Raw genomic sequence first — 23,791 nt, forward strand, 5'->3', positions numbered from 1 at the left:
CACATGCTGCTTATTCCTTCTGTTGTTACAGATGTAAAGCAATGATGTTTTTCTTGAGCTAATGAATGATAAATCTTGCTGCTTTCTACTTGCACTTTTTGACATGTGATAGCTAATTCCATCAGGAAACATTAATTAATTTAAACTTTATAATCTTTCTGAATAATAAATGTTTGGATCTTATGAAGCCCCCAGTATATTGAGAAACTATTGATTTCAATTGAGAACATGATATAGCCCTTCATGTAGAATTGACAGTAATGAAAGATTTTCCTAAACCTGGGGAAATCAGCAGGGTTTTATTTTCTTTATACTGAAAAAAGATCCAGTAGTCCAAGTTTATAATATTTTTATATTGTAAAACTCTACATGCTCTGAATTCTTTGGACAGATGTAAACATTTTTAGTTTACATGAACTCCTTCCACCTTTTATTATTTTGAGCAATCAGTATAGCTATCTTCATTGACTTATGTCAATTCCTGTACTGGATGAAGTGAAGAGGATGGGTTTATATCCCAATGTAATGCCTAAAACCACATATTTCTTAGTTCTTCAGCTGCAGCTGGCACACAGATTATGCTTCATGCAGATGTTGATTGGAACGCACCGTCAAACCCATCAAACTCCGACTATTTGAGGCATTGCACTCTGCAGGTAGTGAGTGCACTTCAGTGCCATTCTACTCCATAAGTCAACAATTTAGAACTAATACTTGCCATCAGAATATATTTTCTTTTAAATGTCTCAGGGTGATGGGTTGTATTCAGTGTCTCCATGACGTAGTGGCACATTCTGCATTTTTTAACCAAAAGATTTCATAGAATCATAGAATATTAGGGTTGGAAGGGACCTCAGGAGGTCATCTCGTCCAACCCCTGCTCAAAGGTCCAACCCCAACTAAATCATCCCAGTCAGGGCTTTGTCAAGCTGGGCTTTAAAAACCTCTAAGGATGGAGATTCCACCACCTCCCTTGGTAACCCATTCCAGTGCTTCACCACCCTCCTAGTGAAAATGTTTTTCCTAACATCCAACCTAGACCTCCCTCACTGCAACTTGAGACCATTTATACAGAGATGAAGTATTACTTTGTGCTGCCTCTTGGCTGGTGAATGTGGCATGTCTACTTGACTGTGGGCAAGTCTTCACTGCAGAGTTAACTTGGGGGATTGACATTTGGGGTGAGCAGACACACTCCTGAGGTCCCTTCCAACTCTATTCTATGATTCTATGACTACAAAACCATACTGGAGTTGTTGTGTCCCCACTGAAACAGAACTCACTTATGTGGGTTGTATCCAGTGGTTCTTAGCACTGCAGTCAATTGAGCTGCTCTGATTCTGCTTTGATTCTTTGCCAGTGAATTGAGGGAGAACTTGGCTGATCTTTTGGGCATATGCGGGGAATTGTGGGAAGGTATTGGAGGACAATCAACATTGAGTGATTTAGCCTGAGTCCTTATTGCAAGTGTGAGAATTGCCAGTGTGTTACTATTAGCCAGGCTTAAGTCTGTGCCCCAGGATGGATGGGCTACCTCAGGTTGAAAGCAGAACCACACTCATGGGGCCGAGTTTTTTTTGTGGCTGGGTGCTCGGTTAGAGGTACTACACAAATAGTTCAAATTAATGTTGCTGAGAAGACAAGCCCAGTGAGAGTCTGAGTCTGTTGCAGGAGTGTTCAAATGCTGAGTTCAATGAGTAAGGAGTGCAGGATTGGCCAGCTGTAGTGATTATCGTAATCTTCACTGTATTGACAGATAAATGCTGCAAATTATTGCGCAAAAAGACCTAATTCAAGTATGCTGCTGTAATTTTTTTCAGTCTGGTTTTGTGATTCTTTGTAGCAGATCTATAATTTGGACATTTTCATTCTTTCCCTTTCAAAGCCTCTTGCATTCTGCTTATTTATAACTAAATTTTGTCACCCTTACACATGCTGATAGTACTCACTGGCGGCTTTGAGGTGGCACTGTTCCAGGAGCAAATCAGAAACCAGATTGTGACTCAGAGAGCTATAGTCTGGTTCCTGGTACCCTCTTTGCTTTCATAGGGATGTAATCATCTCCATCCCTATATAATGAGCAGATTACTTCCTCCTCCACAGTGGCTCAACTGTACCAGCTGGTGCCTGAGGAGGGGCAGAGCCAGACTCAACTCAGTCTTTCCTGCCTGCCTGCAGCTGGCCTCCAGTGTAGAAGGAAGTATAGTGCCCTTGCAGAGACTGCTCTCCTGAACAGGCTGCTATTCACAGTATGGGTGGCCAGCACAGAGCTAGCCACAATCTCAATTTACGCAAGCAGTGCCATTGGTAAACTGAATCCTTAAACTTTAAGTTCTTCAGGGTAGAGAACTTGATGTCTTCCATGTCTGTGAATCATCATAGACATCATCAATGCTACATGTAAGCCTCAGGTCTGGCATATGGGAACCAAATGTCTTTAGCTCCCTCTAGAGGTGACTGGGCGAATCGCTGAAGCTTTCTACCTGCTGTGGGCTGACTTTTTGATATGCTTCACTTTGCCTCCCTCTGTGGACAAATGGGAAAGCTGAGGGTGTCTTTGCCTCCCTGGCAGTTATAATTTACATATACCTCAGGAGTTCCATAATGTTCCCCACATAGAACAATTTTTCTCTTACCCCACATCCCAAAACTGATATATTTTGCTGGATGTGACAGCAGATACCTGAAAGGGGAGATGAGTGCCAGAATCCCTGTCCAATGAGGGAATTGGACCACTCTAGTCTGGACAACAGTGGACTGAGATTAGGTAGCCAGATCACGTGTGCATAGGTTTGGGATTTAGGATCTGTTTTGGGATCTACTGAGAGGGTCTGCTCGAGATAATGGGAGTACTATCCTGCTTCCTTCTGTGCTTGGAGTTTCCCACACCCAGAGACTTAGAACCCTGTGGGAAGTGGACTTCACCCTATGGGACCAGCAATGGAGTGGAATGCTTTTGCCTTCAATGTACTGAAGTAGACAGGTGAGTAGAGCTGTCTCCTGACGCCCACTTGGCCACCACTAGATCTAATCAGGTTAATGAGTGAGGACTGAGTTCTTGGCCTTTGATGAGCAGGGCAATTAACTAAGAGTTTGAGATCAGCCATACTCCTCATACACTGTTTTGTTACTTTTATTTTATGCAAACATTTGGTTATTGTGTTTCTTCCAAATTAAAAGGTATTTGTGCTTTCATATTCCTAAGGATTCCAATATATTTGTGAATGGGGAAAAAAACACCAAGTGGACCAAAGTTAAGTTCTCTGCATATGCTGCTGGAACATCCTTCAGGACTTCAGTATAGCTGCCTCACACACCTCATAACTACTTTTGGAAAGTTCCAGCAGAAACCATTCATACTGAGCATGAGGTGGAAATTTATGCATTCATCCTGAGCTCCATTTTTGAAAAAGTCTAATAAATTATGCTGGTTCTTTGGGAGTTATGGGAGTTTGATTTCATCTTCCACAATTCCTCTGAGTGCTGAAAGGCCTTTCAAAGTCTCTCACAAGTCACTGCTTCAGGGATCTGTGTCAGGAAAAGTGGGATAGATATCCAGACTGCAACAGCAGGGATGTAGAGCAAAACTGCACTTGACACAGCATCGCTCCATACCGGGGATAAGCTGCACCGCTGGCATTTATATTGGTGCTGTCCCACCTGATCAGTTCTCTGTGGTTCCATTCTCTAATGTAGACACAGCCTTACAATATCATTCCCTTCTTTCATCTAACTCCCCAGGGTGGGACGGGAGGGCTTCAAGGAATGATCCTTTTAGCAGCTGCTCTGATGGCTTCAAAAGTTTTCCTCAGTTGGGTTGCTTCTTGACTATTTTAAAATGCACTGTTTATCAGTCTTTCATTGAAATTTTTAGTTACAGCAGAAGAATTGCCATCACTCATCAATGTTTAACACTGTCCTATTTGTTATGACAGCTTGTTTGCATTACACTATTATCATGAGCCTGTCAGGGCTATGAACAAATAGTTTTATTGCTTTTATTTATGGAGCTGTTCTTTCAAAACAGCTGGAAATCCATTTTGACGCCGATTTCTGGATGTTGTTCACCTATGCTATAATCCTGTTCTCTGTGCCAAGCCTGAGTACCTCAGCAAGATACTGGGGAACTCCACGAGGGAGCATATGGGAGTGTGTGCATGTGGGTGGGAAGGGGAGGGAGGGAGGGGAAGGTGACAGAAATAATTCGGTCTAAGCCACAAAGCAACAGCAGAGCTTCTCTGCAGATGATACTTCACCTAATGTCTGGAATAGCCTCACCAGCTGTAGTACCCATGCACCACAGAGAGTAGACCAGTGGACCATGTCGCAACAGATCATCTGATTCCAGCCCAGCCTCACCCCTAGCGCCCCTTCTCTGTCTCACAGGGGTACAAGTTCTCTGTGCTTCCACCACTCCTTCCCTCCTAGTTTATGCAGTGGAAGCTCACTAGCTTTTCTGGAAGGGTTCCTGCACACCAGTACAGGAGGTGGCAGGATTTGTACCTCACTGGAGAATCAAAGAAACTACTGAATGTCAGACAGCAGTTCTGTTTGCTCATGGCACAGTAAGGGTGGGCATGGTGCTGTAAAAATGATAGAAACCACATCCATTTCTGTGTGTGTTCTCTAACATTTCTATACACACAAGGTCAAACCTGTTATTAAAGCTTTTGGATATGGCTAAAGTTGACAGATTTATTACTATGGAGGAAATCTTATAGTAGGGTTTTCATATGCAAATTTGATGATGCTTTTTTATCCTCTATACATTTTAGTTCTTGCATTGTCTGTATTCTTCTGCCCTATCCCTTCATCATATATACAGTAAAAGGTGTCCTGACTGGTGCCATGGGTGAAGGAACAAATGTAGCGAATAGTTTGAGAAAGCCATGCCTACTGTATGTCACAGTGCTGTTTTGCTAAATCCTTGGTGATAAAGGTGGGATTTGAACAATGCTTCTGTTTTTCTAGCTTAAGTATTTATCGAATGTAATACATTTCAAAGGACTAGGATTTTCATTCAAAGTTCTCAAAAATAGATCAGCATCCTGAGCTTAATCTAAAGCCTGTGGGAGTCTTTCCCAGTGGGAATCTTTCCCCTGACTTCAATGGACTTTGGATCAGACCCTAAAAAAAGAGGCACGTCTCCACAGTAAGTGGCAGCCCAGGGCAGCGAGTCTCCAAGCTCGGATTGACAGACTCGGGATTAGGGGACTCGTGCTACCATGATACAAATAGCTGTGTAGACACTGCAGCTTGGGTAAGAACTTGGGATCTAATGCAGTTTGTTTGGAAAATGTCAAGATGTTTTGACATTTCTAAACACTTTTCCCCGTATATTTTTGGCTGAAACTAGTCACCAAATTTGACCCTAATTTACCGAAAAAATGTCTCCCAATTTACCCAGGAGCACTTTTCTTTACAAGGGGTTTCTCAAGAGGAGTATCCCCTAAAGGCATTTCATTTTTCCTTGCAAGCATTTTGTCTGGAGAGAAACATTTACCTGAAGCTTTTTCCCTTTCTGTGTCTCAAGCAAGATGTTCTCCCAGGCTCTGTTCCCTAGTACAGAGATTTATTTATGATCTGATATCTTTGATATGTGACACTTTTTTTGCATAAATACAAACTTCAGCACAGAATGGTTTTAGTCTTGGGATTGTCTAATTTGTCTAATTTACCACATGCCACAAACTCATTCATTTCAATGTGCTTACCCAGAGTGGTGTTTGAGTGAGGGAATTGTCCCAGTATTTTTAATCTGCTCTAGTATTTTTGATTTTACAGACAAAACAACCATATCAAGAAGCTGACAGTGTCTTCCCCTAGAAAAGTGGAAAAATTATGATAAAAATAAGGCAGAGAAATATGACTTAATCTGGCAGATGGCTGTATCTGCTTTAGGAGTTTGTTTTCTGCTTATCCTTCCGTTTGTCCTTATCAATGTGAAATATGTTATCATTTAATTCGGTGTCTCTTGGTGTGGAGAGTTCAGTAGAATATCAGAGGAAGTTTCATACAGAAGAATTTCTTTGTTCTTGGCAGAATGAGGTCATTTGGGGGCATGATGTTAGCCTTAATACATAATCCTATTTCAACAAATGCACAACTGTTCAATTTTCTGCTGCATAGCGGTTTATTTCCAAAGTCTTTTCTCTACTCCAAAAGGTATCTTTTGAAGTGGCAATATATTTGAAATTATTTCCCCTCCACTATTTTCCTTGAGGAAGGTCTGGGTAAATGCCTTTGTTAGAACTAATGTCTTCAATATTTTGCAAAGAAATCATTTACCTACTCTGTAATGACCTTATCCTTCTTAATTGTTGTTTTAACTAATGGTAGTCCAGCAGATCCTATTACTCTTTTGCAGGTAAAAAGGCTCCACAAAAGGGTCAATCTCTGCTTCAAATCCTGCACTTTTTCAAATCCTAGAATGTATAAGAACATGATTTTGATTGCTAGAAACCATGAAGCATTCAGCTGGGAAATACCTATCCCAAAAGAGGTGTGGTTGTGCCCTAAATTCATTCTTAAGGTGTTTGTTTGAGCAGAGTTGCAACAGGTTGCCAGAATGCAGAATCAACACAGGCAGCTGTTATATTATTAAGTAAGCATTCTTATTTGTATAGCATCATTCACAGCCACTAGTTGGTCATCAGTCATTTAGAAAAAGTCCATTCCTTCTGTTACATGTGTGATTGCATCAGTGTGTGTAAGCATCATACAAAACAACTGGATTTACAAAACTGAAGAGTTGGCACAAATGCCAGATTTTCAAAGGTAGTTTGGCAACTAAAGACATAGAAAGTGCTTAATGAGGCAGTGGGAGGTAGACACATAGGTGTCTAAAGTGATTTTTCAAAAGCACCTGTTTGCTTGTTGAGATGCCTAATACTTTTGAAAATCTTGCTTTAGGGCTTAATTCAATCCCTGCTGAAGTCAGAAACCTTTTTAATTGACTTTCACTGGTCAACATTTTCAAAGATGGTGAGGATCTACAGCTCCCATTGACTTCCTTACACCTGTTACTGACTGCAGGATTGGTTATCTAACCTAGGAGTAATTACAGGAATAAGACATGAGAAAAAGGAGGGATATGAACTCAGGCACACTGTCCCAGAGAGGATGTACTGAAGGCTAAATATTTGCAGTTAGGGCTGACTGGGAAATGACAAGTGCATTTCAGGGCAACTTTCAAAGTTTCAGAATTTTTGGTTTTGTTCCCAGGCAGAACAAAAACAACACTCTGAACGCTTTTGCGAAAACACAATTGTGTTAAAATGTCTGGGTTTTTGACTGAAACCTGAGCTTTTCAATTCATGTATACATGGCCTGGTGGTTAAGGTCACTGGCCTGGGATGTAGGAGCCTAAGGGCGTATCTATGTGGTGACTCAGTGCGCAGCAAGCTGGAATGTAAATCTACAGTGGACTAGCCTGCCACCCACTAAGTTGCTGTGTGGACCCTGCTATTGCTCACTTCCATGGTGCGCTTTGGCCTACTGCTATTTGCATCAAAGCTCACTATAGAACTTTTAGTGAGCAGAAGCAGGGTCCACACACAGCCAGCTGGTCACAGCAGGCAAGTGCGCTGTAGATTTACATCCTGGCTTGCTGCGCACTAAGTCTCCGTGTAGACAAGCCCTCCGGTTCAAGTCCCTGCTCTACATAATTCAGAGCAGAGTTGTTCATCACACATCACTCCAAATCAGGCAGAGCAGGAATTTGATCCTGGGTCTCTCCCATCCTCAGCCAATGTCCTAGCCAACAAGAGAGAGATCCATTCATTTTATCTACCTACCTGATGAAAACTTCATCAAAACTGATGTCTCTGCAAAACACTTCAATCAAATAGCATATTTCTGTGAAATTTCATTTAGTTAAAAATGTTCCAACTAGTTCCATTTGCAATGGTGCCTGGAGGTAACATTTGTTTGACAGCAACCTGACTTGAGGTAGGTACCATTACAAAAGCAGTATTAGAACGTTATGGTGGCCCTCATGAATAATACATAAGTAAAAATAATATTATAAATTGAGGCAAGACTACAGTTGGGTTCATATGATAACATACCTTCATGGCCTCTCATGTCTACTCTATAATAAATATATTAGGAAACAAACAAACAAACAAAAGAGTATTTTCTTGACAGAACAGAAGAACTCTGCTGTAGAACCGATAAAGATGTTGTTACATCAGCTAATCTGCTATTGGATGAATAGGAGTTGCCATACTGGAGGTCCAGCTAGTCCAGTGGCCAGCCTCTGACAGTGGCCAGTACCAGATGTTTCAGGTGTAAGGAACCCCACAGTAGGCAGATATAGGAAAATCTGCTCTTTGCATTAGGTTTCATCCTATTCTTTGATAGATAGAGATTGGCTAAACTTTGAAGAATGAGGTTTAATGTACATTTTTATCATTAATTATTATAATTCTGAATATTCTTCTTGCTAAATTCTTGGCCTCAATGACTTCATGAGGCAATGAGTTCCACAGTCTAATTTCTCATTGTGTGAAAAAGTATTTCCTTTTATAAATTTTGAATTTGTGACCTTTTAATGTCATTGGCTTCCAGACTGAATATTGGTTATGACTCACTTTCCTTTGCACAAGTGTAAATAACTCCATTTAAATTAATGACTAAATAAATACAACTAATGAGGAACCGTAATCAGGCCCCTATTTCATCAGTTCTTTTTGGGGTGAAAATTCACATACCCAAGTACTCTCTTAATGGTTCAGTTATATAATGAGGTGCTTTAAAGAAATTGTTAGTCACGAGACTAATAGTTATATGAGCATGTACACATTCTTAAGATGAGATAATGATGTTCATAGAAGGATCATTTTCAGGGGGCTCATGTCTGTTATCCTTACTCATGCTGAATAATACCTAGAAATGGTCATGTATGGAAAAATTAAAAAAAAAAAACCTGAAAATTTTGAAATCATTTCCACTTTGTAGGGCTAGAAGCAGAACTGGTTTCTGTTTATTGCAATTTTTATTGAAAACATTGTCAAACAATTATTCAAATGTTTACTGAATTTTTTCATTTATTGAAAGTCTTTAGTAAATGAATACTTTTAATAGGAATTTTTTATCAAAATGGTTATATATAATTTTATGAAAAAAATTCCATGACATTTTTCATTTTCAAAAAGGACCATTTTTGGATGAATAATCTTTGTTTGAAAAGTTTTGACCAGCTCTGCTAAGGAAAGACTCCCATTGAGTTTAATAGGCTCTGATTCAGGTGCTTAGATACTGTATGGTTTGATCCTGCACCATTAATATCAGTGGAAGTTTTTCCTTTGCTTTAATGGTGCAGGATCAAGCACATAGTCTGGAAGTAGTCCCACTGTATTTAGTGGAGTTACTTGCAGAAGACCATGTTCTTATGCATTTACTGATGTTGGATAATACTTTACTGCATTGACTTTAGTGGGAGTGCTATACAGAAAGGTACTACACAGCAGGTATAAAAATGGTAGATTTCCCCTGGGAAATGTGGTGAAAGGAAAATGGAAATAAAAATTGTTCTGAATTAGTTTTGAATCCAAACAGTCTATTTAAGGGGAAGTCTTTCATTCTTAGTTGAACCAGATCCAGAAACAACAATAAAACTCTTTGGGTAGCGTTAGCCCATTGAGGTCTCAGTCCTGTGAGATATCATGGGTCTCCTGTGAGATGCTGAGTGGCCACAGTCCCTATTGACTGTAATCTATTAAAGTTGATCTTTCACAATATGCACTATAAATTTACTGCATATAGGACATACATACTGCATATAGGAGATGTCTAAAGCTGCTTTGTTCCACTCTGCTAGTGCAAGGCAAGCCTCAAGCTGGCTTAACCAGCTACTTGAGGATTTCTTCTCCATGGGTGGCCTTAGGGCTTTTCATGGAATTTTATACTATCCATCCTGAGAAGCCCTATCTGATGCAGATAATCTCATCTAAGAAAGATGCTAATTCCTCACAGTGCATGATGCTGAATTCTGCTGCAGAATGCAAGCCTGTGATGTAGTTCGTTATCCTAATACCTCCAGTTGGGCATGATTTGGATGGTTCCTGTGAAGGTGGAAAGGAATGATCCCTTGATTTGTATAGGCCTACTGATATTTTGTGTGTGTGTGTGTTAGTGTTTCAGCCTTAGCTTCTGCCATCACCACTCAATTTCCTGTTCTTCCCTCTTCATCTGCTGTACAGGTTCCAAGAACCATTGAGATCTGTGTGGGAGATGAAGTAGAAGGGAACGTTTTGGGGAGGTGGCCAAGATGCTGATTGTCCAGTCTTTGTATGATGTCAGTGACTCACTAGGTCCACCACTCCTCATTCTGTGAGTGAGCTATAGTTGTCCCCCACTGCTTGGAGTTGTCTTTTGGGTCAAAATATAACCTGGACTGAACAGTGGCTAGCTACATGTATGGGTTGGTCCAGAAATTACCTGTCAGAGTCCTAAGAAGGAGAGAGAGAAAATTAGGCTTTGTGGTTTCGCTGAACTTTTGTGTCCTCTTTGCCACTTCATAGAGGTGTTGATTATCCAGCAGCCTATTGCCCTACCCTCTCTAACAAAAATGCATAGCAATGTGTATATTTATGTGCACATATAAAAAAGGGAATCTAGTACCAAATACTTTAAAATGATTAACTATTTATGTCCTGAAAATTAAAAGATGATTTGCATGTTACCATGCAATGTGGTATAGATATCGTAGTGATCTATTCCCATCAGTTATAGGCCAGGACAGTGTAGTAACTACTGAAAAAGCAGTGCTTCCTTCTTAATGTTCCAGTAGTTTTATGTTAAATAAAATACCGAGCCTGATTTTCTGCTACCTTGCACCTGGTGTAGTTATTTACATCTCTTTGTACTGAAATGAGTACAAAATATGACAAATCTATCTTGGCAATATTTTTAACTCCCATTGCCCTAGGGTAAAAATGGAAGGCAGTGAAGAATAATTTTGAGCATTGTATTTCTGTTGTTGCAGAATTGGTATGATTCATGGATTCCAAGGCCAAAAGGGACCATTGTTGATAATCTAATCTGACCTTCTTTATAATGCAGGTCTTGGAACATCTCTGAATGTCTACCCTTCAAAGATGCTTGTGCCTCATTGTTTCCACCTGTGCTGTTATGATTCCTGTTAAGGAGCCTGATCTTGCTGCCTCTTCGCTTACATAACCTCTGTTGATTCCAGTGGGATGCCCCTTTGTGGAGCACTACAAACAGGTCCTTAGTAAAATGTCTTGCTCCGGCATTTTCAGTGACATTTCCTCACAAACACTGGAATAAGTGAGACCTCTCAGTATCCTTCTGTCTGTTGTGACAGCATTGATGTCCTTCCCTTCCCTTGTTTCTCACTTTAGGCTGTGTGTACATTTCTTGATGCGCTCTGCATACATTTTACAACATAGTCTTTTATGTTACCCAAGTTGTTTTCCTGCTCCCTCCAGAGCTCTCTTTACAGTCTACAGAAGAGTCATCTGACGCCATGTTTTTGTAGCTTTTTTTCAGGCATTTCTTGCTTTTGCTTTTTCTCTGGCTGTTTGCATGTCTGTCTCCCTCTCTTTCTCCACACATAATGAATGAAAGGAATTGGTTTTCTGTCCCATCCCCACTCCCTTCTGGCAACTGCTTATGCTAAGTCATCCATGTTCTCTTAACATGCTTACAAAAATCCTTTTATAAAAGTTATTTAATAATGGCATTATAGGAGCATAGCAATTAGATATGAAGAGAACCTACTTTATCGGGTCATATAGGGCCTGGGTCCTGCATCACTGAAATCAATGGGAGTTTTGCTATTGACATAAGTAGGAACATTCTGGATCTGACGGGACCTGATTCAAAGCCCAAGGAAGCCAATAGATAAGGTCCAGAGTCAGTTCAGATTGTTCGCTATAGTACTTTGTCTTGTTTTAAATGTTCTCTGACGGGGATTCCAATGATAGTATACAATAAAAAATGAGTCTGTCCAGTTGTATGGGGCAATGGGATGAGGGAGTAGTGTGGAAGTACCATGCTCGATCACTGGAGAGGGAGCTGGTTACATCACACACTGGTGATCTTACCCACTGGTAAGCGTACAGAGTACCATCGGCAGGATCTAGAGGGAGTTGTCTAACAACATCTCTGACTCACCAGTGCATGGTTGCCAGTGAGTATTGTGAACTTGGACTTTGATCTTTGTTGTTATCAGATAACAGGTTCTAGGGTTGTACTGTTATTTTTACTTTATGGTAGGCCTTAGGGCAATGCACAATTGCACATTGTAGTTTGAGCCCCCATTCTCTCCTATGGGCTTGGTTGCCTGGAAGACTACATCTCCCATAATGCAGTTCTGATTCCCCTCTAATCAGGTTGTATGTAGTGCATTATATAGTGCATCATAGATTGTAGTCTGGCCTGGGATCCATGCTCAGAGGGGAGAATGGGGTATCCAGTTCCTGAACTACAACTCCCATGAGTCAATGTGCCACTATAGGAAAATGCAGTTTAATGCTGAATGGATTTGAAACAAAGCATTTCAGGTCTGTTCCACAAATTGAAATGAAACGTTTCGCTTTAGGAATGTCAAATGACTGACAATAATTGAAAGTGTCAAAATCAAATGTGTTGACATTTTATATGAAATATTTTCAGAATTTCCATCCTGATTCTTTTTTTTTTTTTTTTTTTAATTTCAAATTCTTGACCTGAGATGGGATGAAAATATTGAAATGTCAGAATTTCCTATGGAATGGAAATTCTAAATTTCATTTGACTCTATTGTTTTCATTCTGTAAATATAGGAGCCAATGGTGCTTACCTCTGAGCATTCATCTCCAACTGCTAAATATGCTGATTTGCACTAAATCTGTATCAGAGAGGTACTTTATTAAGCCTTGAATACCAATGAATAAAAATGACAGTTAGTCACTCTCCTCATCCTGAATACAGCGAACACTTCTTCATTAAAACTGAGTGTAACACATTTTCAAGCAGTTGTAACATGCAAGTTAGAGTTGTTGCTTGAATGTTTTAACATTCTAACCTCCTCTTTCCCCCCAAATCCATGGATTTAATTGAGAAGAAACTGGAAAGGAATTCCCACAGAATGAAGTACTTGGATGACAGAATATCAGATTGGAAAGCACAGCGTCTGGGACCTAATCCTAGAGATGAAGAAAAAACAAAATTAAATAGGGGTTTGTCTTGACTCAGTGTCTGAAGGCACTCAAATAGTATGTTATGGAGCCATATAAGTACCCAGATTGACAGAGAAACTCACTTGGAAATCATGCTAGAATAAGAACTTTAAGGATCATCCGTATACCTGAGCAGTGGAGCCCGGTGAGCTGTCTAAATTATTGCTTAACTGGCTTTCAGATAACATTATTCTGATTAATGCTGCCATAAGGATTCCTCTGATAAAATGCTTGCACTTTGAATCCTAGGACTGTCTTAGTAATGGGTAAACCAGGGACTGTGTGAAATTATAGAGATAAAGAGAAATTGAAATTTAATGGACTGTGTATTGGCAGTTTTCCATAATACACCTCCACCCTTCCCACAAAAAAGGATGAATTTGTTTGGTTAAAAAGCAACTTGATGAACTCCTATATGCATCACTTCAGGTCTTCTTTATGTGCCAGGGTTAAGAATAGACTATGCAAATTATACAGGTGCATATTTAGAACACCTGAAGATGTAAAGGATTTTATTTTAGCAAAACAGAAGGAAGGGTCCATAAAAAGTGAGGAAGATTGTGGGAAACCTGAAATGGAATGTAATTGGCAGATGGTATTTATTTTAATATAAGTTTTCTATTTATCTGTTTAAGAATCCTTTGTGCATTTATGCTATAGAGGCAGTTGAGCTTGGTGGTAGAAAAGGGTCTGGTGGTGGGGGCATCTAAGTCCCCTTAGAGCCCCTGGAGGACCTGGGCATACAGGTGGTGCTTACCTCTGTCCTGCCCTTCATTCCTAACGCTGCCTTCCTCCCCTTTTTCTCCACCCTGGGGAAACCCATTTCGGTCATCAGCCTTCTCCCACTGGGCTGCAAGGATCCTGCCCTCTGTCATGTTTTGTCCTTCCATCGGCAGGTCCAGATCCAGCTGCTGCCGGCAGCGACGCATGATGGGGAGGCCCTCAAAGGGTACTTCCCGGTGCCCCATCAAGGGGCCCAGTATCGGATCCATTATTCCTCTGGGGAGGCCTGGTGCTTCCTCTGCTGTGTGACAGAGCATGCCTGGAAGGACTGCCCCCTGGCCTGGCACGGAGAAGTGCCTGGGCCCCCCAATGTCCTGGTGGGTGCGGCACCGGCACCACTGGCGACCCTAACTGCCCGGCTCCTGTGGCTGCCCCTTCTCCTCCCCCTGTGTGTGTGTCCATCTCCACTCAGGATGCGGGGGCGGCCCCCCCATCATGCCCAGGTTAGTGGCTGGCCCCTGTTCTGGGGCGGGGCCCATGGAAGAGAGGACGGCCGGATTGGCCCCAGGTTTGGGAGAGGGCTTACCCCAGGGGGAGGTTTCCTGTCCCTTTGCCGCCCTGCTCCTGCTCCCTCGAGCCCGAACACCATTGCCCTTGCTGCCTCGCCCCACCCCCATGGGCCAGCTCTCTGCTAACACCTTGGAGGGCTGGGTGCTCATCGGGGGGAAATGCGGCAAATAGAAGAAGCTCAGAACCTCCACGCCAACTCGGACGGGGAGGAAGCCCCCTGAAAATCTTTGAGGGGGGTTGCCATCAATGAGCCTTCTGCCGCACCTCACGGTGAGGTCCATTGGGCAGTGCCGGTCAAGGAAGGACTTGCAGCAGCGAAGGGGAAGCACTTTTAGATTCCCTCCCTGAGGAGGCCTCGGCAGGAACCATTGCTGCCACCTTGTCATCTGTGCCCCTCCGTCGATGCCGAGATGATTGCCGCCTCAACTTCCGGCAAGGTGGCCCCCATGGTGGCGGAAGGGGACTTTGGCTCCATTTTCGCAGAGATTGAATCCCTGGGTCTGACCCCAGTCATTCGGGAGGAGGACAACCCCTTTGCCTCTGAATCAGGGTGTTTTTTAGCCACCTCTCTGCCTGCGCGTGGGTGGAGTGGCCCTGGACCAGGAGAAGGCGTTCAACAGGATGGACCATGGGTATCTCCTGGGCACCTTGCAGGCATTCAGCTTTGGGCCCCATTTCGTGGGTTTTCTCCAGGTGCTGTATGCCTCTGCGGAGTGCCTGGTCAAGCTCAAACTTGACCCTGACCGAACCAGTCAGCTTCGGGCAAGGAATGCATAAAGGCTGTCCGCTGTCAGGCCAGCTGTACACTCTGGCATCAAGCCCTTCCTCTGTCTGCTCTGCTGGAGGTTGACGGGGTCGGTGCTCCATGAGCCAGAGCTGAAGCTGGTCCTGTCATCGTATGCCGACGACGTACTCCTTGCGGTTCAGGACCCGGGCAACCTGGTGGGGTTGGAGGCCTGCCTGGCTGTCTACTCAGCAGATTCCTCTGCCCGGGTCAACTGGGTCAAGAGCTCTGGTCTGATGGTCGGGGCTGGGTGGTGGGCGAGCTATTCCATCTGGGCATGTACCTTTCTGCCACCCATCCTTCTGTGCTGGAGAACTGGAAGGATTTGGAGGGCAGTGTGGCTGAGTGGCTCCGAAAGTGGACAGGACTGCTCCAGTGCCACTCCCTGCAGGTGCCTAACCTGAGCTTCCTGGCCAACCTCCAGAAGATGATTTTGGAGTTATTTTGCAGTAGGTCTCTGCAGGGGTCCTGAGTCTCCCCCTGGAGAAAAGGGGCAGAGCCTTGTTGTGTCTGGAGCCAGGTTTGCCTCCAGGCCCTGCCGAGGCTCCTTTATAGCACAGGTAGTCCAGCGTGGAGCGCACTGGCGCACACCTTCCTCCTCCACCTCTGAGGGCTCTGGCAGCAATTTTTCTCCACCCGAGAGGTCTTCCGTGAGACCTCTGCAAGCTGCTGGTCTTCTATCAGGCCCTTCTCCGGACCTGGAGGCTGGTCACTGCAACCAAGTCCATGGCGGCCGCTGAGGGGGCAGATCTCCTCGCGGAGCCCCTGCTACACAATCCCCATCACAGTGTGCAGGTGACGGAGTCCTACTCGGTGTGCCAGAGGCTGGTCCTGGCAGGCGTCACAAAGATTGGAGACCTCCCGGACTATGACCGGGACTACAAGCGCTGGCTTGGCGCATGGGGCTCTCCACCCTTCGAACCCCGCAGGAGGTGAGAACAGCCTTGCCCTCTGCTTCTCGAGCCTACCTCGAGTGGGTCCTGAGGGACGTTGCTCCACGCCAGCCCCTCACTCCAAGCCCTCCGGACCTCTTCATTGGACCCCTGCCCTGCGAGCCCCCCCAACTGCCTCCTTTGCAAACCCTGAGCCAGCTGCAGGCTCTGCAGCTGGCATGCTTCCGAACTGTGCCACTGGCACACCTCCACAGGCTTGTGCTGCACACTCTTCATTGCCTCGTCCTCATGTCTCACCCTGACACCAAGTGGCGGGACCTCTTACCGCTTGTAGAGGGAGAGAGACCCTGGTGGGCCAGCCTGTATTCCACCTTGGTTCCATGGCCCGCTAGGGATATCAGCTGGCGACTTCTTCACAGAGCCGTGAGCATGGGCATGTACCTGGTGTGGTTCACCCCCCATCCCGAAGCCTGTCCCTTTTGTGGTGTGAGGGAGATACTGGTGCACATCTACCTGGAGTGCACTAGGTTGCAACCCCTATTCTGGCTCCTCCAGAATCACCTCCTGAAGTTCTGGCTGCACTTCTCCCCACGCCTCCTCATCTACAGGCATCCCATCCACAGCCCCACAAAGTTACGGGACCTCCTCATCAACCTCCTCCTTGCCTTGGCCAAAATGACCATCTACAAGACCAGGGAGAGGAGGTTGGCCAAGGGGGTGCTCTGCGACTGGGGGCTCTATTTCTGTTCCTCCATCCATTCATGCATCCGGGCAGAGTTCCTCTGGGCAGCGTCCGCTGGCTCCCTAGATACCTTCCAGGAGCAGTGGGTACTGTCTGAGCTTCTCTGCTCGGTGTCCCCTTCCGGTTCCCTTCGTTTGACCCTGTGACCCCCATGCCCATTCCTGTTTTTTCATTAGTTGTCCCACGGAATCAGTTGCATCCCAGGTCCAGTAACTCCTCCCCTTAGGCTGGGGGAGGGACCTTTAGTTCAGTATAGTCCAGTTTTTAAAACATTCTGGTTTTGTTCATAAGATCAAAAGAGCTTTCTGATCACAAGAGGTTTTCGACAGTTCTTAAAGTCTTAGGGAAGACAGAATAATTACATTTGAACTTTCTCTGAAAAAGAAAAGTCTTCACTTCTTTAATATCTGTAACCATTATGAAGCAAACAAATTAACCAAATGTACTATAAGGAATTGGAGGAATTGAACATTATAAATGAAAAAACTGCACATTATTGCATTTAACAACATGCTATATATTACTGAAAAGTATATTTATATAAATTAAAGATGTGACTTAAACCTACAAAAGGGTGGACATTCTGTCCTTAACTGATGCCATGGTGGGGGGAAAAGGCACATTAGCATGAGTTAAGGGAATGTGATAGATTTTAGTCTCATTTACGCTAAATCCAGAGTAACTATGACTTCTGCAGAGTTACTCTGAATGTACACCAATGTAACTGAGATCAGTCCTACAATTAACCTTAATTTTGGATTTTGTTTGTTTGCCTTTTTTCCTTAGGCATAAATTTAAATGCTTTCAAAGACTTTGTGGATTGGTTTAGTGAAGTCAATCCAGGTAAAAGGAGATATAATTTAAATAAGAATCATAGCTTATGACTTGCATACATCTTAACTCTGGGGACTATTTCTAATACAGAAAGTGTTCTCCCTGTTTGGATCATATTATATAGTTTTATGTTCCAGCTCCTTCCTGCAAACTCTTACTGCTAAGTGGGCTCTATTAGTATTCACTGGAGATAAATGTTTGCAGGATCACACTCTTAATTTGTACCCAAAGTAATAATGAAAATAACAGGTATTGGACTAAGAGTCTCATTAAGTTTCAGTGCCAATTTAAGTTTCAGCATGAAAACAAACAGCAGAAACATGAGAAAAGGAGGAGGTAGAAAAAGTTCATTGAAATGAGAGCTGGTCAAGTATGAAACATCCTTTGCAAAATATATTTCCTGAGTTGTGGTTTATTTTGGGGTTTTCTTTTTTGGTTTTTGGTCCAAATGTTTGAATTTTCTGTATTTTTAAAAGCTCTACTCTTTAACTAATTGTCCTGTGGAAGAAAATGTCTAGTAGATCATTTTTCTCCTGATCTATGGTGAATATTATAATTATGAGGGGTTTGATAGTGCCACACAGGTAGATTTTAGGCTTAGCCTGATTTTACTTCCAAAGTGAATGGCCAAACTCTTTAACTTCATTGAGAGTGGATCACTCTGTTAAATATTTAGGGCCTGATCCAACTTCCACTGATGTCAGTTGAAGCCTTCCACTGAAGTTAAACTGGCAATTTTAACAGTACTTGGATCAGACATCTAGTCAACAGTCAGATTTTTTTAGGTGATTCCCATCCATAAACAATAGTGAAAAGAGGCTACATTTCCTAGTTCTTCCTCAGAGTTGAAAACCATGGCAACTGTCTTTTGTTTAATTGGGGCAGCCTGCCTGCCTGCTGCATCCTATGGGGCCACCCCAATGTTGTTCAATATCTGCTCACTAGACAATGATAAATAAGAGTTTTGTTATTGGGTAATGTGGGAAACGCCTTGTTAACTTGAAAAGTTAGGCGGGGAACATACATTTTCCACCACTGTAAGTTACTTTTTTTCGATATTATGGTGGGATCTACACAGCAGCAATAAGGAAGCATACATGCATGAGCTATGTTGTCTATGCCACTTTTTGTAACACACTGAAAATTCAGAGCACATTCTATCTATGAATGTGCATCCCTAATCACAAAGCCATGTTATTTTCTCCTATTTCAAATATCAGAGAGACTCATTTGGAAGAAAAGGCATCTGTTGCAAGACTTCCCTCAAATAATTCAGCTTAATCCAGAGGCAGTGTGGGGAGAAGAGGAAACAGAGGCAACCCATTTCGGTGGGGGAGTCATTTAGATTAATCTGTTTTTTGAGACCATCTATATGCCACTGGATAGTTGTTTCAGATAAGAGGGGGTGGCGGGGAAGTGAAGCAGAGCCAAAGAGAGACTGTTTCAATACTTGTGCTTGAACAGAAATGTAGGAGACTTGGTGTACAAGAAACTACATTTGAGAAATAATTGTTTTGGAGCTATGTGGAAAGCATTCTGTAGGAAAAAATGTCTTTTAATATTAATCTCCAAATGTTCCTTCATTGTATTTCAGTTCAAAATCAGTTAGGCTCACAGTGAATGCTTTGTTGATGCAGGAAATAGAGGTTCTTTGAGTAGAATGATTAATGTTATACCCCTTCGTAAGCATAGATAAAAAATCATGACAAGAGTTAGTGACAAAATTGCTTCCCCTTTAAAGTGTTTCTAAATGGATAAACATTTTTTCATTTATGACAGAGAGCAGTAATTATCATTTTATTGAATCACCAGTGAAATCCTCCAATTTTCTGCCCATCTCACTAACATGCACAGTGATGGAGACTCTATTATCATGAAGTACAACACAGAGAAGGCTCATTTAAAAAAAAAATTGCACAACAAATGTTCACCTAAGATGGTGGCATAGGTGAGAGCATAAATTGTTAAACAACTTCCAATTGTTTCATCCTATTTAAAATACTTTTACAGTAATAGTTAGAGCTAATCAGAATTTGTTTTCTTTCCCATCCCATGGAAAGAATCAAGGAAAAAAATGTTGTCATTAATATCTCTATGGAAATTTGACTTCTCGTTGAATAAACTGACAGTTGAATTTTTGTGGCCACAAGCCAAAAACATTTTTAGCTTAAAAATTGGAAACGTTTTGATTGGAGACTTGACAGTCAACATTTTTGTGTAAAAAAAAGTATTTAGACAAAAACCCAGTTTCCAAGAAAAAATAGTTTCAAGGGAATTTTTTTGACCAACCCAAATAATAATTTCTTACAGTAACAAAACTGACTGTGCAATTATTCATTCAAGTGCAAGTTAGAAAAGAAGAATGCATGGATTTTCCTAATTGCTTATACAAATAGGTTACAATCTTGATAATACTCCATGTTCAGTGAGTGTTCCACAGGTGGGCCCTGATTTCATGTCCATTCAGATCTATGGGAATCTTTTCACTGTCTTTGTATCAGGTGTGCAGAGCGCTTGCATAATTATGCCCTGAGATGATTGAGAGGCTCAGTTAAGAAACTTATCAATTTCTTAGCATGTCAGGGCAAGATTGGACCCAGAGTTTTAACTGTTTTGTACTAACTTTAAAATTTCAGGAACTAACATTTTAAGGCAGCTTTCCATCCCCTTCTGCCAGCAGAGCAGTGCAAAACAGATACGTGAGGCTCAGAGTCTGACCCATAATCTTAAAAAATCTTTGGTTAAATGGGGATACCCTTTTATAGGGGAATCCATGTGTGATGTAAATCCAGACTATCCAACTCTGTAACCTGCTACTGGTCTTCTCCCTACCACAGGACATGAATCCCAGAGCATGATGCTGAGAGCTGTTGGACGTAAATCATGTGCATGTGTGTGTTAGGTTAGAAGGATTGTGGCCATTACTACAATGTATGGACGGTACTCCAGCTTCAGCCAGTCTGCCTTACATCATAGTTTATACAGACAAAAAAAATGCCTTTGCTAATATAGCTTATAGCAGTTTGGTGAGTGAAACAGTGCCCAAAGCACTGTTATGCCAGGATAACGGCATCTCTACTAGGGCTTTTGCTCACAAAAAAGTTTTTTTTTAAAACGTCACCTTTGATACTGCTATACGAGAAAACATTTCTAGTGCAGTTTTAGCCTCAGTCTTAGCTGGGTGCTAGTGCATTTCAAGTATTGGACTTCTCTTCAACTAACTTGCCCTCTGAAAACAAACATGACATGGTGTCAGAAGTTATATCAAATTGGAGGTAGAGCAGTTACACACTGAATTACACAGGGAAAGCTTCCTCAAATATGAAGATTTGAAGCAACATTAATATTTTCTCATCATCATCACAGAGAGCAACTATCTAACATGCAGGTAGCAATGCCATATTTTGTCTGGTGCAATAGTGAGCAGCTCTATCATTTTACATAAGGGGAAGAGGAGAGAGTGGACAAATTGGAAACCATGAAAAAAAATCTTACTTATAAGAGAGACTTGTTTTGATTTGTAATATGGGGCAGCAAAGATCAGTGGCACTGCCCAGCACAGCATTCTTTTATATGTATACATTAAAGGTAGGACTCTTTTTAGAAATGTTCTGTATGGTATTTATTACAACTCCTTTCCCCCCAGGCACAACATTCAACAACACTCTATTTCTTTCGAGTCTAGTACCAGTTGTAAATTATGTACATTAAGCCAGTAAGTGTAGTTTGTTCCATGTCCTGGAGGAAGGATTATAGATTTGTCTATCTTCAGATTTTTAAAAAATTTCTACACTCTTGAGTCCCTAATATATATAATTGACCATTTTCTCTTTCTCATCTAAGGAAAATGCTTAAGTTTCATAGAAAATTGTTTGTAGTTTCTCATGCAACTGGAAACTTCTAAATTTTTGAAAAATCCCATGAACAAATCTTTAAGGTAAGACCATTTCAATAAGGAAAACATATATTTCTCATCTTTTGATCATAATGAAAATCTTTGCCTCAGTTACTTAAATATTATCCATATAAACAGCAAATATTGGGATAATCAGTGAGTACCTGGGAGGACGGAGGGGCCAACCAGGAGCCCCGGCCGGGAAGCATGAGGGAGCATGATGGGGGGGTGGCCACGGGGTTGTGAGTGGTGCGAGGACCTGTGGGCAACAGCAGACCTATGGTGGTGCCTGCGGTTTTGTGAATGGAGGATAAGTGAACCTTGTACAGGGGAACCTACGGCTCACCCAAGGAGGAAGGGGGAACACCCTGTAGGGACCCCTCTGGTAGAGGGAGGAGGGGAAGGTGAAGAATCTGGTGGTTCAAAAAGGGGGTAGGCGTCTGATAGAGTGTTGGGTGGTAACTCCCTAGCCAGCCCTCTGTCATGCCAGCCCCAGCTAACTAAGGTGTGGTAGAGCTGGTTAGGAAAACCTGTACCTGATTAGGGAATGGGAGACAGCTGTCCACTGAACTGGGCTGAGAGGTTGCTTGTACCTGATTAGTGGATAGGAGGCAGTTGCCAGGCTGACTAAGTAGGGTTTATATGACGGCCAGAGGAAGGGGCCCAGGGAAGTGAAGTGGTTCTACCTGTCTTATAGGGAGCAGAGAAGCCCAGAGGCTGCTAGCCCTAGTCCTAGCCAAGCACTGCATGAAGGTGGTGAATGCACAAATGCACGGTAAATAAACTGCACTGGCATCTGCTGCACCACAGGGTCTTTGAGTCATTTGTGAACTGAAGGGTGGCCACAGCAGAGGAGCCGCGGCAGAACACAGCTACAACACTGCATACAGTCGTCTCTAGTAATAGCTTGTCAACACCACAAGTCTGGCTAACTTTCTTTAGCTGCTTTTCCGCAGACAACTACCATAACTCTTCCAAACTTTACACAATCCTTCCCTTGCACCTTTCTGGGAGGAGACCCTAAATCACTGTCACCCCTTGATGTGAGGGATGCTTTCTTCCAATTACCCACAGCTGTACTGGCTGCAGATCCCTCTGTCCTGTTTCTCTTGCCACTCCTTAATCTGGCACCAAATATTTCCTCAGATCTTTCCCCACACAAATAGGCACCCATTTTGGCTCTCTGCCTATTAACAGTCCTGGGTCTGCTCCTGTGCCCAGTTTAGAACCTCTTTTCTGCATCTTCACACAGTACTGCAAGCTTCCCTTACTATCACCCCCATCCCCTCACTGCTCCAGCACCTCCTGCTGCGTTCCCGCCTAGTCCAAGCAGATGCCAGCAGAACTCCCAGCCTCATCTACATAGGCAGAAATGGTGCAGGTGGCAGGGGAGGAGAGAAGCATGTGGAAGCTGGGCAAAGAGCATTTTTCTCTAAATGCTGGGCTCTCTAAAGAGGAAAAGACCATAAGAGAGCCCTGGGGCTAGGCTGCTCAGAGAGCAAGTCATGTCATAGCATGACTGAGCCCTGTGAGAGATAGTGAGTCGAGCCCTAGCTGTGCCTCATTCAGCTCTCCTTCCCAGATGGGGGAAGTTAGCACAGTCCTATGACAGGTAGGTCATGTGGCTAAAACAGTCCCAAACACAGGGATAAAAGAAGCTTCCAGGAAGGCACAGGGAGAGAGTGAGTGGACAGCTTGAAAGAGAAGCAGATCAAGGGCGCAGACCCTCCTGAGGTACTGACACAGGCTCCAGCGGAAAGGCTATGATACTCTTGACTCAAGGAGGGGGGAAGTGATGTAAGTTATTAATACAGGCCCCCCAAAAGGCTGTGGGATTCCTAAACTCAGGAGGAGGACCTCTTCCTTAATCAGAGCACAGGCCTCAAGAAAGAGGGCTGTCAGACTCATGGCTTAAAGGAGAACAAGGTTTGGGACTAAGAGGATGCGTTTTGATAAGACTTAATAAACAAAACCCTGCAAGGCAGGATCTGGTGTTCTGGTGAGCAAATTATTTCAAGAGCCCTGATGGAGCTGAATGTGGGATACATGCAGAACCATGCCATGCTACCAGGAGGTGTGATCTGGGATGGTTCCCAAACACCGGGGAATAGAGGCCTGAGATGATAAAGTTAGAAAAAACAGAAGGGAGCATCTATGCTA

The sequence above is a fragment of the Emydura macquarii genome, unplaced genomic scaffold, assembly GCF_026122565.2.
Source record: "Emydura macquarii macquarii isolate MOO-44397 ecotype Brisbane River unplaced genomic scaffold, CSIRO-AGI_Emac_v2 contig_2863, whole genome shotgun sequence".
Classification (NCBI taxonomy): Eukaryota; Metazoa; Chordata; order Testudines; family Chelidae; genus Emydura; species Emydura macquarii.